Source organism: Eumetopias jubatus, unplaced genomic scaffold (genome assembly GCF_037043125.1).
Source record: "Eumetopias jubatus isolate StellerSeaLion01/CBP00866 unplaced genomic scaffold, mEumJub1_p1.0 scaffold_8, whole genome shotgun sequence".
In the NCBI taxonomy this organism is placed as follows: Eukaryota; Metazoa; Chordata; class Mammalia; order Carnivora; family Otariidae; genus Eumetopias; species Eumetopias jubatus.
This window is the reverse complement of record NW_028274814.1, coordinates 83639143-83657291: the sequence shown is the minus strand read 5'-3', so window position 1 is coordinate 83657291 and position 18149 is coordinate 83639143. Positions and strand designations below refer to the sequence as shown.

General features: G+C 33.8%; 2 pseudogenes; one reads left to right on the top strand and one right to left on the bottom strand.

Moving 5' to 3' along the window:
* Nucleotides 1-2362: 2362 nt before the first annotated feature.
* On the top strand, nt 2363-5187 carry LOC114225808 (olfactory receptor 6C6-like; annotated as a pseudogene).
* A 4518-nt stretch (nt 5188-9705) lies between these two features.
* Nucleotides 9706-10643, bottom strand: LOC114225804 (olfactory receptor 6C74-like; annotated as a pseudogene).
* Between the last annotated feature and the right edge of the window lie 7506 nt (nt 10644-18149).

Genomic DNA, 18149 nt, shown 5'->3' with positions numbered 1-18149 from the left:
TCTCTGCCATGCACACAGAAGGGGACACTAGATACAATAGATCCAGGAAGGTAAGGCAACTATAATTTTAACTTGACTTCAAAATCAGAAATTAAGTCAAATGCACAAGTCCATTTCAGGGAGTTGAATTTGACTGCTAAATTTTATGGTTTACATTTTTTTTTTAATGGTATACAGTCATATAATGGTTGTGCATTAACAGATGTTTCAATCTATTTTATTCATATATAGTTGCATCTCACTTTCATTTTCTCCAATTCTCTTCATGAATTAAGTATTGTCCTGGGTAAAGTGATGTGGAAAAAATATTGAGCAACTGTTTACTAAAATCTGAAATAACATAGTTCTAGAACAGTCTATTAGAGCCACGTGGTAACAAAAATTGTATGACTAACTCCTGGACCATACCTTTTCAAGTCAGAAATAGAGAAAAGATGGGAGTTATCACAAGGACATAAACATATATTTTTATATAAAATTTGTGGCACATAGTAGCTGAAGATTGCAAGTCTTCCACTGCCATTAAAAATATTAAAGCTATTCCCTAAAATCTGTTTCAGAAAATCACATTAAGCACAAGACAGTTTTATCTTTGTTCTAAAAAGAAAAAATAATATATAAGCAGCAATATTAATAAGACAAATGCAAAAGAATAAAAGTAACAAAGAGTGCTTTAGCAAACCATTTCCTTTAAAAGTCTGTAGGTAGTGCATATAATGAAATAGACTAGCATGTTTCACATAAAAGGGAATAGTATAACATAGAAATAAGTAGAATTCTTAGAAAGGACAGGTAGAAATATAAATTTGGGGAGGAAAAATTTTACTCTACTATTCAATATTCTTTTGGTTGGTTTAACAATTAAATTGACATGAGACCGATTAACAGGAGAAAATCAAATTAATTGCATACGTATGAAGGGGGGACTCCATAAGAATATGAGAATTATAGGCAGTCAGGCAATTGAGGCTTAAATGCCATTCTGAGCGAAGAAGAAGGATTTGGGGGGGCGCTTCAAGGAGAAGGAAGAGAATTCAAAGGAAAATGAAAAAGAGTAAAATGTTTGGGAAAAAAATGTTTGCTGGGACACACAGAAACAATGGGACATACAGAAGAATTTTAAGAAACAGACTTTGCTGAGTTCCTCCCTCTCGATCACACCTACTTCATGTTACACTGTGGTTGTCTATGGTGGTAGCTCCCTTTATGGAGCAGGCCCTCTATCCAAATTCTTTAGACATTTGAGGAGAAGGTAAAAAGAAAAACATTCTGATTCTTCCATTTCTTAAAAATAATCGGTTTAAATTAATCATCATGCCAAAGAGACACATTGTGGGGTGGCAGATTTCACTTCCCTGCAATAATTTCTGGAGTATTCAACAATTCTACAAAGAATATGGGGAAAGTAAAAAAAAAAAGTAGTGACCCAAATTAAGTAGGCACATGTAGGAATACACCTCAAAAAGATTAATTTAAAAAATACAGAATATTTTTTATTAAAATGTTTGTTTTTGTCATGTTTTGCTTTGTTGTATTTGTTGTATATACTACAAAACAATTGTCCATTTGAATATAGCAAAGCCAGTGAAGAAAATTCATAATAATAATTGTGTACTCTCAGTGCAGAACAAATTTCACCTTATCTAATTAATAGAAATCAATCCTACTTAGTCACTATCACAAGAATTGTAATATAAATGTAAATCCTGGTTTTGAAAATCACCCTGATACACATTCTAACACAGAACAACAGAGTGTATTTGCACAGGTGGAATAAAAAAGATAGAAAAATACATTTAAAATAACTCGTATTCTTTTATTTAAATTATTCATGCAGAGTTGAATCCACTCAGGAGGAATGGGTAAAAAAATGCATATTAACCAAAGAAAATATTCAAGTTCCAGAGGAAAAAATTGTGAGAAATAGTATAATAAAGAGAACTAATGGATGAGAAAGAATTTAGAATTGTCATAGCATGTAATTATGTATCATCACAAATTTCAGATTGGAGAAATCATTTCCAAATAGAAAAATTAGAGAATATATACCTTTTTCTGCTTTAGGTAAATATATAAATATTTAGGTTAATATATACATTTAGTTAAAATGTGTAATTAGTATATATATTTATTGAGTTTATATGTATTTATGTTAATTTCTATATATTTAATTTATATACATTAGGCTTATTTATATGTATTTAGGTTTTACATATATTTATATATATAGGTTAATGTGTGTGTGTGTATATATATATATATAGGTTAATTTGTATTACACTACAATATATTATATTGATGTGTATGTTTAATTTTTTGTTCTCTTTTCTTATGTATATTTGTTAAGGCTCATAAAACAGAAATGAAAAACCAATCAATGGAAATAGAGTTCATTCTCCAAGGACTGACAGATGACCCACAATTGCAAATTGTGATTTTCATGTTTCTCTTTCTTAATTATGCATTGATCCTGATGGGGAACTTAATCATTATCCTCCGCACCCTGCTGGATCCTCGCCTCAAGACACCAGTGTATTTTTTCTCTGTAATTTCTCATTTTTAGAAATCATACTCACAACAGTATGTATTCCCAGATACTTGAAAACCATTGTGACTAGAGAAAAAATCATCTCATATAATAATTGTGCAGCTCAATTATTATTTTTTTTCTTTCACTGGGAGTTACAGAGGTTTACCTTCTGGCTGCTATGTCCTATGACCGCTATGTAGCCATCTGTAAATGCTTGCATTACCCAATCATTATGAACAGCAGACTGTGCTATTGGCTTGTACTTTCCTCTTCACTAACTGGATTCCTAATCATCTTTCCCCCATTGCTTATGGGACTCAAGCTGGATTTCTGTGCTTCCAAAATAATTGATCACTTTATGTGTGAAACTTCTCCTATCCTGCAGATATCTTGCACAGATACACATGTCCTAGAATTGATGTCTTTTATCTTTGCTGTGGTGACACTTGTGGTCACATTGTTGTTAGTGATTCTCTCCTACACTTGCATCATGAAGACCATTATGAAATTCCCTTCTGCACAGCAAGGACCAAAGCTTTTTCCACCTGTACTTCCCATATGATTGTTGTCTCTGTGACTTATGGGAGCTGCATCTTTATGTATATTAAACCATCTGCCAAAGAAATGGTGACTGTATCCAAAGGCATAGCTTTGCTGTATACCTCAGTTGCCCCTTTGCTAAATCCCTTCATTTATACCCAAAGGAACCAGCAGGTGAAAGAAGTCTTTTGGGATATGTTACAAAAGTTGTTGTGTTTTTCCTAAAAGACAACCAACAGAATGGGAGAAGATATTTGCAAATGACATATCAGATAAAGGGCTACTATCCAAAATCTATAAAGAACTGATCAAACTCAACACCCAAAGAACAACTAATCCAATCAACAAATGGGCAGAAGACATGAACAGACATTTTTCCAAAGAAGACATCCAAATGGCCAACAGACACATGAAAAAGTGCTCAACATCCCTCGGCATCAGGGAAATCCAAATCAAAACCTCAGTGAGGTACCACCTCACACCAGTCAAAATGGCTAAAATTAACAAGTCAGGAAAGGACAGGTGTTGGTGGGGATGCAGAGAAAGGGGAACTCTCCTACACTGTTGGTGGGAATGCAAGCTGGTGCAGCCACTCTGGAAAACAGTATGGAGGTTCTTCAAAAAGTTGAAAATAAAGCTGCCATATGACCCAGCAATTGCACTACTGGGTATTTACCCCAAAGATACAAATGTAGATCCCTACATTTGGGATCTGAAGGGGTACATGCACCCCATTGTTTATAGCAGCAATGTCCACAATAGCCAAACTGTGGAAAGAGCCAAGATGTCCATCAATAGAATATTATGCAACCATCAAAAGGAATGAAATCTTGCCATTTTGCAACGATGTGGATGGAACTGGAGGGTATTATGCTGAGCGAAATAAGTCAATCAGAGAAAGACATGTATCATATGATCTCACTGATATGAGGAATTCTTAATCTCAGGAAACAAACTGAGGGTTGCTGGAGGGGTGGGGGGTGGGAGGGATGGGGTGGCTGGGTGATAGACATTGGGGAGGGTATGTGCTATGGTGAGCACTGTGAATTGTTCATAGTTCGCTAAATATATGCTATTTGAACTGTTTAACACTCAGTAAAAGATATTGCTTATTTTGAACAATTCAAGAATGTGGTTCAACTAGTACCTAACATGGTGTTATACAGATAAAGGTAACAAGTCTAGAGAAGTTGAAGGGACCTGTATACCAGAATTGTATTTTGGACTTACACCTGGTATTTTAGTGATGTTGAAATGTTTTGTGAAGAATCACCTTGGTAGTCTTATAAACGTAATTTACAGTTATAATTCCTGCCCCTTTCATTCCTATGTCTGGAATACAACCAATATAGCCTATGTTACCCGTCTGTTTTCTAAAATTGTTGTGAATTAAATTCAGTGTTTTTCATAGCAACATGGTGTCAAATCATTACCTGATATAAGGTTCATTTGCCAAAATCTTTCTCTGAGTTCCAGCTTGTTTTCTACCTAACAAGATTATGTTTATTAATTCTGATCTGAAGAAAAAACGCACAGACTCTTTTCCTTTGGTAGCAGTAGTGTGCATCTCCATATTCAAAGCTTCAGCAAACTTCCAGCCAGGAAAAATACATTTCCTTTGTGTAGGTATTCCACCCTTAATTTTGGTTTAGGGAAGTGATAGAACCATATCCTTTACTTATCTTACTCCTTTTATTCATGGTAATTAGGTTATTATTTCCATCTGTTTATAAACCCTATATAAATATATCTGACCTCAATTGTTGGTGACTGTTTTTAGAATCTGATATACCAAAAAACTTCGTTTTTGGTATTTCTATAGCAATTCATGACAACAGGGAACTCTTCATTTGACTTACAAATTTGCAAGCTATTTTTTAATTTATTACTGAAAGTATGATTAGTATTACTTTCATTCAATGATTCTGAGAATCTTCTAAGACTATTAATATTTTTTCCAATGCTGTATTCTTATAATTCTATTTTCCATTTCTTCTGAAAGCTTCATAATTAGGAATTTCAACCCTTCTGAAAACAAGATTATTGTTTAGATCATTAAAAGAGTAAACTTATTTGAACCCTTTTATTCACCTATAAGGGTCACAATATTCAAATAGTTTAAGTATTACTAAAGAGATCTTTAAGGAAGTCTGCCCAGAGTCCGTGAGGTACTAGTCCAAAGATAAACATTGGCTTAAGGAACCAGAAGAAAAAATTTCATTGCACCCAAGTCAGCATAAAACAGCTGTGCTGCACAAGTGTTGTAAGAAATGGTCTTATTGATGCAGGCAGACACTGCATCCAAAACTCATGATGTACTCTATATTGGCTAACTGAACATAATAAAAAAAATTAAATAAATAAAAAATTTTAAAAATTAAAGAAAAAATTTTAAGTTTCTTGAGATTTCTTCTTTGATCCATGTTTTATTTAGAAGTGTTATTTAATCTACACATAATTTAGGATTTCTCAGTCACCCTTTTTATTGAGTTATAGTTTAATACCATGTGGTTTGAGAGCCAATATTGTATCAGTTCTATTCTTCAAAATTTTTAAAGTGTGTTTTATGGTCCAGAAGGTGATCTGTCTTGGTGAGGTTGGGAAGAAAAGGTATTTAGCTATTGTTGGTTGAAATAGTCTATAGATGTCAATTATATACAGTTGATTGATGGTGTTGTTGAGTTCAACTATGTCCTTACCAATATTATGCCGGCTAGATCTGCCCATTTTGGATAGAGCTGTTGAAGTTTTAAGTATGATGGTGGATTCATCTATTTCTCTTTTCAATTCTATTATTTTTTCTTCGCACTGTTTGATGCTTTTGTGTATGCATGTTAAGGACTATATCAATATGTTTTCTAATGTTAAATAGACAATGCATTTTAAAAATAAACCCCACTTGCTCATGGTATACTATCATTTTTATATGTTATTGGATTGAATTTTTATATATTATTTTAGAATTTCTATATCTGTACTCATAAGTAATATTTTATGAATTTACTTTTTCTTTTAATGCCTTGCCTGTGTTTTTGTGTCATGATAATGATGGCTTAAGGATGAATTGAGTATTCCCTCCTCCAGTTTTTTAGAGAATGTGTGCATAGTTGGTATTTTTAGAAATCTTTGGTATAATTCATAAGTGAAGCCATCTAAACCTAGATTTGCATGTGTGTGTGGCGGGGGGGACATTTCTATGAATCATTTACTTTAGCTGTTATAGGGTACTCAGTTTATAAATTTCTTCTGGCTGCTTTGGAAGTTTATGTTTTACAAGGATTTTATTCATTTCATATAATTATCTATTTTTGCCAAAAAGTGGTTCATAATATGTCATTGTTCTTTCAATATCCACAGGTTCTGTAGTGAAGTCATCTTATCAATGCTAACATCAGTAATTTGTGACTTCTATTTTCCTTCATGAATCAAACTAGAGATATATCAATTTTATTTATCTTCTAATGATTTGACTTCTGTCTTCATTGGTTTTTGCTTTTGTTTTTTGTTTTCTGTCTCAGAGAATTCTTCTTTAGTGATTCAGTGGATGTAGCATAGTATTCAACACTTGTTGCTGAAAAAATTAGATATCCAAATACCATCCAATGAACTTTTATTTGTGCCTCAAAGTATGTTAAGAGATGAATCTAGTTCCCATGAACTGAGTACAACTTGATACAAGTTGGTAGCACATTTTGCTGGGCATAACGGTCAAGTGATGCAGTGGGTTGCAGACCACAACAGAGTAGTCATAGGATATACAAACACAATTCTGAAGCTCCCAAAAAGATGAAGAAAAGATAATTGAGTTGTACCAACACTCTAGGAAAATGTTTATAGTCTTCAGTCATGGGAGTTATCAGCAATTTAGGAATATAAATCAGTGTGAATGAGATTTCCAAGAAGGAGAAATTTTGGCAGAAGGAACACATTAAGATATTTAAGTAAGGATTTGGCAGAGTGACATCCTCCATCATATTCAACATCGTACCTTAGAAATAGAAAGAGGATAGTAACAATTTGCAGCAAAGTCTCATATGTTAGTCTAATCCAAACGAACTCCATCTCCGTTGATTGATTGTTATTTCCTTTCTATGAATCTTATCAAAACTACACAATAAAAATGGTTAAACTGAGGATGATGGGGGGTGGCTGAGCTAAATGGGTGATGGGTATTAAGGATGGCCCTTGTGATGAGCACTGGGTGTTACATGTGATGGATCATTAAATTCTATCCTGAAACCAATTTTACTCCATATGCTATCTAACTAGAATTGAAAAAAAATTCAAATAAAAAAATAGTTAAGCTAAACTGACTAGACTGTAATGTTATTACAAAGTGATTTTTTTTTAAAAAAGGCTGACAACCAAAGAAAAACACTTTTTCAGAATCTGATCATGAGCAAGTATTTTTTTCCCTGCATAAATGATAGATAAATCATGTAACACATCAGCTTAGCAATTATCATATCCTAAGAAATATTCTCTTTATGAACTTATAAAGTTCTTATTTGCCAAAATGAAATTTACCTCATTATTTTCAATTTGACACCTTACTATATGAATATTTTAAAGAGTTAGGACATGCAAGTCATTATAATTACACTTTCTGTTGATATTAAAGAAAAAGAAATGACTAAAGTAATTCTAAATGTCAGTGTCAACTATAACCCATTTCCAAAATCTTCCCTCAATGATAGATTTTTAAGTCATGTTTTTCCAGTGCTATCCTTTCATAGCATTGAATTGAACTTATAAACCCTGAATATATTTTTTATTTTTTATTGTTATGTTAATCACCATACATTACATCATTAGTTTTTCATGTAGTGTTCCATGATTCATTGTTTGTGCATAACACCCAGTGCTCCACGCAGAATGTGCCCTCTTTAATACCCATCACCAGACTAACCCATCCCTCCACCCCCCTCCCCTCTAGAACCCTCAGTTTGTTTTTCAGAGTCCATCGTCTCTCATGGTTCATCTCCCCCTCCGACTTACTCCCCTTCATTCTTCCCCTCCTGCTATCTTCTTCTTTTTTCTTTTTTTTTTAACATATGTTGCATTATTTGTTTCACAAGTACAGATCTGTGATTCAACAGTCTTGCACAATTCACAGCGCTCACCATAGCACATACCTTACCCAATGTCTATCACCCAGCCACCCCATCCCTCCCACCCCCCACCACTCCAGCAACCCTCTGTTTGTTTCCTGTGATTAAGAATTCCTCATATCGGTGAGGTCATATGATACATGTCTTTCTCTGATTGACTTATTTCACTCAGCATAACACCCTCCAGTTCCATCCACGTCGTTGCAAATGGCAAGATCTCATTCCTTTTGATGGCTGCATAATACCTGAATATTATCCTATACTTCTACCTGACACAGAAAAACCTCATTCATTTATTATTTTGTATCATTATCATACTTTTTGCTAACTATGTCAATCTACGTAGTAATTTATCATTTGATATTAAGTTCAGTAAATGAGTTGATGGTTTTCTAAATCTGTATGATGTATGGGAAGAAACATTATTATAGGAAAGCTAAATAGGAGAAAGACACAAAATGCTATCTTTAATTTCATCTTTCAGAAAGACAGGAATATGTGTGATTAATAAGTTATAATTTCTTCAACACATTTATACTCATAAAATCATCTGCAGTTGATGTACATATTAGGATGATTTCCAAACCAGGCTTAGGTATTTGCTGAAATTATTATGCTGCTCCACTCTTCATGAGGCAGGTATGTTCAATAATTTCTTATGATTGTTAGTATATTATTTGTCATGTTTATTAAAATATTTATAATTGCTCATAATTCTCTAACACAATCTAAACAACTAGTTTCAATGGAATATACTTTAATACACAATCTTTTTTTAGTTTTATTTTTTTAAAGATTTATTTATTTTAGAGAGTGTGAGAGAGTGAGTGTGCATGGAGGAGGGGCAGAGGGAGAGAATCTTCAAGCAGACTTCCCACTAAGCGTGGAGCCTGACATGGAGCATGATCTCATGACCCATGAGATCATGACTTGAGCTGAAATCAAGAGTGGACTCTTAAATGACTGAGCCACCTAGGCGCCGCCACAATCTATTTCAAAATAAACTAATATTTTCTAATTTGATTAGCAACATTAATGTTTATTCTCTGCCACAATTACCTTTTCATTTCATTAAATAGAGTGTGTAGCAAAAATTCAGTAGTATTACAAAAGATATAAATATTAGTTTTAAGTAGGTTGTAACTAAGTACAAATAAAGAATAATAACAACCTTTACAATGCATGCTACATTAAATATAAAATAAGTAAAATACTTCATATTCTTGACTATAATTCAAAGATAACAGAGACAGATTGAAAAACTTAGCTCCATTTCTTTCAGATAATCACAGGTAAAGGAAGTGAGATGAGAAAAAAAATATCTCTTAAGGGATAAATAGAAAATTAAATTCTTTAGAACAAAGATTTTTGTGCAAATAAACCTTGAAAAGAGATAAAGATGAATATCAAAGACATGAAAGGAGAACAAAAACAGAAGAAACTGTATTGGGAGCTACTATTGGATACATTGATATTACTAGGGGTTCCTTTGTTCATTACTTTATATACAATGCAACAGGATATTCATTTGGTTGAGAAAGAAACAACCTCGTATATCATGTTCAAGAAAGCTTTCTTCACTTGCTGGTTCCACAAAGTGTAGATGAAAGGATTCAAAAGTGGAGCCATGGAAGTACTGAGCACTGCAATTCCCTTGGAAAAAGATATTCTTTGTCTGACTGATGGTTTAACATACATGAAGATGCAGTTGCCCTAAGAAAGGGATATCACAATCATGTGAGAAGAACATGTTGAAAAAGTTTTTTTCCTCTGATTAGTTGAAGGGATTTTTAGGATTGCTAAGGCAATATAAGTATATGATTTTATCACCATTATCAATGTGACTATGAGTGTCACCAAAGCAGAGATGTATCCCATTGTCTCTAATAGCTGTGTGTCTGAGCAGGAGATCTGCAGCAGGGGAGTTGTATCACAGTAGTAATGATCAACAATGTTGGAGGCACAGAAATCAAGATTTAGGCCTAGGAGGAGAGGTACAAAGATGGTAAAGAATCCAGCAAGCCAATAACAGAAGACAAGTTGTATGCAGATCTTGCTGTTCATGATGGTTGTGTAATGCAGGGACTTACAGATGGCAACATAGCGGTCATAGGACATGGCAGCCAGCAAGTAAAAGTCAGATGCACCAAGAAGGAAGGCAAAAAACACTTGAGTTACACAACAATTAAAGGAAATGGTTTTGTCTCCAGTTGCCATAGTAACCAACAATTTAGGGATGCATGTAGTAGTATAGGAAATTTCTAAGAAGGAAAAATTCCAAAGGAAAAAATACATGGGAGTCTTGAGATGAGTATCCACCAGGGTGAGTGTGATGATGGTCAGATTGCCAGTGACGCTCAGCAAGTAGGTGAGAAACAGGAAGACAAACAATACAACTTCCATTGTGGATCATCAGTCAAACCTGCCAGGATAAACACTATTGCTTATGTGTGGTTTCCCATTACTGTCCTCTACTTTTCCAGGTCTAAATAGAAAAGAGAAAAGAAAGAAATTGATGAATCCAATTCATAAGTCATGTTTAAGGAAAAGTTACCAAAGTGATGTTTCAGAGTAACATAATGCTCATCCATATTTAGATGATTATGCCAGGAAGAACAATAGTCTGCATTTCCAGAGTATCTGGACAGAGAATTCCATCTTCAGTTTGTAATTCTACTGGAGAATAATTTATCTGATGGAAGAAATTGTTGTTTTTTTAAGTAAATAAATTTGATGGAAATTAGAGGGACTTCTCAAACAGAAAAATGCTTTTCCTCTCTTGAATTTACACAAGAATTGGAATGGATACCATTTCTTGTTCAATTAAAAGGTTTGCATGGTAGAAACAAAGTGGTATCTGTCATTAAAAGTACAGCATCCCATTTATTGCATTTAACACACACACACACACACACACACCTTTTATTGCATTTAACACACACACACACACACACACACCCCTTGTCATCAATAAACAGGGCTACCAAAACTTTATCATTTTCTTCAGCTAATCAACTCAAATGCCTGATTCTTGTGTCATTTACTTTCATGGCTAATGAGATACAATTTCAGATAAGTGACTTTGACTCATTGGGAATATATTTATTTGCCATCCTTATTAGTGCTTCCATTTCTCCAATATCCACCCTTCCCAGTTTGTGTCCTGAAACAAAATCAGTGGGAACAGTCTGGTAATTTTGGTGTATATAACAAAAAAGTTCAGTTTTCCTCTGTATGTTATGGTTCTGAGAATAGATCAAGTAAAATAAAGTGAAAAAGAGTAAATGATACAGATGCAGAAAGAAATATACAAATTAGTGTTCAGGAAATTGTCTGAGGTGTTACAGGTAAAGAGAAGAGAGAGATAAAGACAAAGCTTTACAGAAACCTAGAAGTTAAGAAGGGTTTAAAGAGACAGGATTGTGAGTTTGAGAAAAAAAATTAACAGAAGATTTAAAATATGTAAATTACCAAGACAAAATTTTTTTTAAAATATAAAATATGTAAATTGGTAACTAAAATATATAACTTAGTAAAACTTTTAAGGAGAAAATGTTCACCAATAAAATTCTCCCCATCTGCTTCTGTGCTTTACAGTTACCATTTTATTCTTTGTCTAAAATACAGACTGAAAAACATGAACAATTTTGAGATCAGCATGGCCTAAAAAGAGATGAGGAGTGAGAGAGTATTTGGTAAATTTCAAACACATAATGTATCTCAGAACAGTGATGATGCCAATTTTAGGAAGCATATATTTCCCTATCATAACGACAATCAGCTAACTCATAATTAACTATAAGATACTATTTTCAACACCCAGTATACATTGAGACAATCACAGGTTCAGGTTTGCAAGCTAATCATTGGAAATCAGGCTTAAGTTTGAAGGAGTGTATTTTCCAAGTTATCACCTTAAAAGTAAAACATTTTGTGCAAGTAATTATAGGACAGATTATAGTCTATTTATCCAAAAATATTTATTTGTATCTCTGAGGAATATTTCCTTCCCTGACATCTTCATCATCAAGGACAATAAAATAGTTAAGGTTCGGCTTTGGGCACTAGATAAGACACTATTGTCTGTCTTGATGCCAAGATAATTATTTTCAACTTCAAAAACGTAAGTTATCATTAAAAGGCATATACCAGGTGGCTCAGTCAATTAAGCTTCTGCCTTTGGCTCAGGTCATGATCCCGAGGTCCTGGGATTGAGCCCTGCATTAGGCTCCCTGCTCAGCAGGGGAGTTTGCTTCTCCCTCTGCCTCTGACCCTCCCTGCCACTCCTGTTCTCTCTCTCTCTGCCACTCGCTCTCTCTCTTTCTCAGAAATAAATAAAATCTTTAAAAAATAAAAGGCATATACATAAATAAAAACAAACATATAAGGACAAATAAAAGTTGTTTCCAATTATATCTAGAGGCATTTACGGGAGGATTCTAAGATAAAAAATAAGACCTACTATCAAAATCATGTTAATAATACAGCCATATGTAAATGAAAGAAAGGACTATTGTTTTTCCTGGACATTCCTTTTACATTCACGTAATTGTGAAGGAATCTATTATAAATTTTTCTTCATTTACACAAAATACCCCAATGGCAAAAAGTGTAGGTATGTATGCATATATCTAAAATACCTAAATCAGAATTTTACTATGTCAAATTATTTCTTTGTCCAACTTTAACCTTTATACACACCAACTATCCCCAACACACATTGTGCAAAAATTAACAAGGCTCATATTACAAAACCACCAGAAGTCGGGCCTATGAGTACAATGATGCTTACTTGCATTAGATATTATGAATATTGTTGAAATTTAAAAACAATTTTCAATACCAAATTTTCACTGTATTCCATTTGTCACCATTTTCCCTACAATCAAAATTTAAAAGGCTAGAAAAATTAAATACTTTAATGGTAAAAACAGAACAACATGGGTTAAACATAGCTAACAGGAAATATGTTTTATTTTAGACACACCTCTTCTTTTCATTTTTTTAATCTTAAATCATTCTGCCAAAGACCTAAAAACTCAAACACCTTTTCAAAAGAAGATACATACACAGATTTATTCAGATAAAATGATCTCTGCTTCAATATTTAAATCTTTTATCATAGTGCTGAACAGACCACACTGACATTCCATTCCTCTCTGAATGAATCTCCCTCTACCTCACGATCTATGATTGTTTTTTCTTATCTATTTATTTAAGGCAACTTTGTAAATGGTTTGATTAGCTGTGGGGTTTTGGGGGGGTTGCAGATTTTTAGAGTAGTATATTAAATTTCTCCATTGCTACAATTTACTTATTTTTGTATTGAATACTTTCCCCTGTATTATCCTCAATGCCATATAAATTAATGAACACTTGATCCCATGGAATATTTATGCTTTCTGAGCCCTGAAGGAAAATATCTAAAGATTATTGAAGAATTCTCAGGAGGATTTGAGATCCAAGAACACCACTCCCAAAGGATCCCACACTTGTATGTTATTACAAAATTATCCCCAGCCACCAAATATTTTTAAAATTAAAAAAATATATTTAAAAAAACCTACTTTTTAAAAAAACCATTTTATTTATTTATTTGAGAAAGAGAATGAGAGAGAAAGAAAGAGTACAAGCAGGAGGGAAGAGCAGAGGGAGGGGTACTGGCAGACTCCAGTGTGAGCCACATGTGGGGCTTGATCCCACGACCCTGAGATCATGACATGAGCTGAGATCAAGAATCAGTTGCTTAACCGACTGAGGCACCCAGGCGCCCCTAAAAAACTTTTAACTGTGTCTCCTGAGAATTCAGTATAGATTTCCCTAATACATGATTGCTCTTCTGCATAGTCATGTTTTGAATTCTGATATAGAGATAAGGATTTAAAAGCAGGAAAAAAAGGTATTTCTTTTGGTAATGAGAAGTGACAGTATTAGCTGGAGAATCTTAACCTGTCAGAAAACACTATGCCTCAAGCTAAATACATCACCATTAATCTGGTGATACACCTAAGGTTTCCTTTTATGCATGACCTCAGTTTCTTTTCTGAGAGCTGTCTTTTCCCAGACAGTCTTTGTGACGTGATCTAGTGGATCTTAAACTGATATTTCATAATACCCAAGGGTTCTCCACTTCTTCTGTGTTAATGGAATATTTATCTATGTGTAGAGCTAGTCTTCCTTGCTACTTGTTGTGACCATGTGACTAAGTTATAAGCAAAGGATGTAAGTGGAGATGTTGTGCAATTTCCATGGATTATCCTTTGATAAAAGAGGTTTGCCCTCCTCCTCCTCTCTACCCCCTCTCATTGTTGTGATGCAGATGGGATACAAGCCATTTGGAGCCATGAGTATAAGCAATCACACTAGGAATACACTGGCCATTCAACAAAAGAGAGCACACCCAGGTTCTTGACACTGTTGCAAGTCCTACCAGCTTAGAAACACAGTGACATCATGGAGGAGTTTCAACACACCAGCCTGAACATTTAAATAAGATAAAAATACAGTATTTTTGTTTAAATCATTATATTTATCTTTCTCACATTCTACCAAATCCTTATTATTATCAAAATTGTTTCCTATATCTATGCAGGTTCTCTGCCTATTTTTAAGTCAAATTATTTATCTTTTTGATGTTAAGTTTTATGAATTCTGTACATATTGGTGTTATTAACACCTTATTGGATGTATCCTTTGCAAATATCTCCTTCTATTCATAGGCTGTCCTTTTGTTTTGTTGATGGTTTCCTTTGCTGTGCAAAGCTTTTTATTTTGGTGTAGTCCAAATAGTTTATTTTGGCTTTTGTTTCCCTGGCCTAAGGAGACATATCCATAAATAGGTTGCTAAGGACAATGCCCAAGAGATGTCTTTCAGGAGTTTTATGGTTTCAGCTTCCACATTTAGATCTTTAACCCATGTTGAGAATCTTTTCTCCCTCCTCCCTCGCTTCCTCATTTTGAGATTTTTTTTGTGTATAGTGTAGGTGGTCCAGCTTCATTCTTTGGCATGTAGTTGTCCAGTTTAGACAGCACCATTCGTTGAAAAGATTCTCTTTCCCCATTGTATATTTTTGCCTTCTTTGTCATAGATTAATTGTCGATATAAGTGTGGATGTGTTTCCAAGCTCTTGCTCCGATTCTATTGATCTATGTGTCTGTTTGTGCCTGTACCATGCTGTTTTGATTCCTATAGCTTGGTAGTGTATCTTGAAATCTGGATTTGTGATAACTCCAACTTTGTTCTTCTTTCTGAAGACTGCTTTAGCTTTTTGGAGTTTTTTGTGATTCCATACAAATTTTAGGATTATTTGTTCTAGTCTGTCAAAAAGCTATTGGTATTTTGATAAGGATTGCATTTTCATAGAGATTGAATCTGTAGATTGGTGAATAAGTATTTCTTAAACTCCCAATACCAATTACTTAAGTTGTTAATTTCTTAGCTTTTTAATGAAAGTATTAGTTCTAGTTATTTTACAGACTGTGTGCTAAATATATGTAGATCTTCTCTGGTCTTTTTCTATTTCTGTTATGTTCATGGTTTTGATCATTTGAACCTCCCTCTGATATGCTTGCGAATTTTTTATTGTATACTCAAAACTATATTCAAATGTTAATGGCATGGATGATGATTTATTCCTACAAGGAGGATTTCATTCATTCTGGCACACATTAAAAGGAGACAACCTTGACCAAATCAAGGACAAAGATTATTCAAATCTGTGTTCCATGCTTTTTGAGAAATGATAAGAATAAGGTGTAAGATTTCAGTGGTCTCAGGTAAAAGCTTAGGTATTGACCCAGGCTCCTCCACTTCAACAAATCATAAATGTCAAATATTTGTCTGCAGAGACTAGGAGACAACAGGAATTCCCTCTTGGATTCTTCAACAGTTATCTGCAGCTTTGTACTCATGGTCTCAGGCTGCTATTGCTTGCCACTTAGGATTCATCAAATGTTTGGAGAAAAAACCCACAAAATATGAGGCTCATTAATCTTCAGTTCCCTTTTATACAGGATCTTTTCTATCCAAGATAAGCCCTGGTTGGTATTGATAGATGTGGGTTCCAATTTATTTCTCTCCTTACATGAGAGAAGAGAGCAAATGACTGCCATTTTCTGCTGGGAAATTTACCATTCATTATATTAGAAAGAGCAAGAAGCTAATAGAAAAATTATAGAATATATGGCATCCTCTCAGTCAGTATAATTTTCTCAAAGACCACAGCTTTCGAAATCCTGGCTATTTTTGCTCTCTAATGACACAAATTGTGTGTGTGTGTGTGTGTGTGTGTGTGTGTGTGTGTTTTAATGTTTTAGGACAGGTTGTTTTTCAATAAACTATTTTATTCGAGAAAATTTTACCCAGTATCTGCAAATGTAAATATCTTGTGTTATCAGTATATTATTTAAAAATGTATTCATTTATTTTTAATTTTTATTACTGAAGCATATAGACATGCAACATTATGTTAGTTTCAGGTGTACAACATAGTGTTTTGACAATTCTATACATAACTCAAAGCTCACCATGTTTAAGTGTAGTCACCATCTGTCATCATACATTATTACAATATCATTGACTATGTTCCCTATGTTGTACTTTCCATTTTTGTGACTTATTTATTTTATAAGTGGAAGTATGTACCTGTTAATCACCTTCTCATCTATTTTGCCCCTCATCCCAACCTCCCATCCGTATATTATTATCAAAATAAAAAGACATAAAAAAGAAAGAACAGGTCTTGGTGCAGGACTATTAACTAAAGTTCTGGATTTATTTGTATTTCATTAGTTTTCTCACTAATTTCCTTTTCTTCTTATAGGCTCTAATCCAGGATACTATATTGCATTCACTCACTTAGGTCTTATCTGGTCTTTCAGTATTTCTCTGTCTTCTCTTGCTGTTCATGTTGTTGTTTGTTTGAATGAGTACTTGCAAAGCAATTTTAAAAGTGTTTCTCAATTTGGATTTGTCTCTCTTTTTTAAAGAAGTAAATTAGGGTTCTGTATTTAGGGGAAGTATATAAGAATGATAAAGCACCTTCTCATCAAATCATATCTGGGGTACATGATATCAACATTCTTCACAACTGTTAATATTTTCATTAACAACTTGGTTAAGGTAAAGTTTTGCAGTTAAAAAAAAAAAGCTTTATTTTTCCTGTCTAAAATTTCTTCTAGGAAGCAAGGCACTAAAATAGCTCACATCTAAGAAAGTAAGAAGGTTAATAAGCTCTATTTCCTGGAAAAATCTGTATCTCTATATATTTTTGGAATTCTTCCATAAGGAGGAATTTTTCCTTCTACATTTATTTATGTCACTATAGGCCCATGTCCATAAATTTTAATATTTAGCCTCATGACTTCCAGCCTAATAGTATATTAAGAGTATTCTTGGGACCCAGAAGTGCCTCAGTTGGCTAAGCATCTGCCTTTGGCTCAGGTCATGATACCAGGGTCCTGGGATCAAGTCCCCCACTGGGCTCCTTGCTCAGCAGGGAGCCTGCTTCTCCCTCTGCCTGCTGCCCTCTCTCTATCTCACAAATAAAAAATAAATAAATAAATAATATATAAATAAATAAAATCTTAAAGAGTATTCTTTATTTGCAAGTATTTCAATAATTTAAAAATTCTTTTTTACCATTTGTGCCATGGTTTAGAACATATATTTCAAAATATTCTGTGTACTGCAAAAAATTTATAACACTTGAAGTTTAAGCAAGTTATGATCCTATATCCCTAATCCATCCCTCTTTTCCCTTATGCACTTTTTTTATTTTATTATGTTACGTTAATCACCATACATTACATCATTAGTTTTTGATGTAGTGTTCCATGATTCATTGTTTGCGTATAACACCCAGTGCTCCATGAAGTACATGCCCTCTTTAACACCCATCACCAGGCTAACTCATCCCCCACCCACCTCCCTTCTACAACCCTCAGTTTGTTTCTCAGAGTCCATAGTC